Below are 493 nucleotides of genomic sequence, written 5' to 3'. Positions count from 1 at the left end.
CCTCTGTTTATATGTATATACTGTGAGACCAGCCAATGTCCGCACCCCGTTTGTACGTGAACTTTAACCTAAATCCTGTGTACGAGACTCCTGTTGTGTGGCTACTTGATGAGGTACCAGAGAGACGTCATATGGCAATGTCTGATCATGCAGAGGAGTAACAAATGATGTTCTACCTTTTGATGATGTTCCACCTGACTTGAGTTTTAAAGACTTAGAACGTACTTTCCCTCGCTTTAGTAGTTTAGAGGGACTAGGTGAGTATAGAGTCTAGGCTAGCCTGGGTGCCAGCTTAGGGACCTCTTGAACAGGTCAGGGCCTGGGATGTTGTATGTATATATATGTATATAGTTATTATCTAGCTATATCTAGGGGTGTTCTAACTAACAGTCTATAGTCTAATAAAGGCTGAATCACCGAATGTTGTCAACTACTTGTGATGTGTTTATGTGTGGTTGTTTGTAACTGTTTTATATATTATTAGTTGTGAATT

Source organism: Arachis duranensis, chromosome 10 (genome assembly GCF_000817695.3).
Source record: "Arachis duranensis cultivar V14167 chromosome 10, aradu.V14167.gnm2.J7QH, whole genome shotgun sequence".
Classification (NCBI taxonomy): domain Eukaryota; kingdom Viridiplantae; phylum Streptophyta; class Magnoliopsida; order Fabales; family Fabaceae; genus Arachis; species Arachis duranensis.
Note: the sequence above shows the minus strand (reverse complement) of the source record.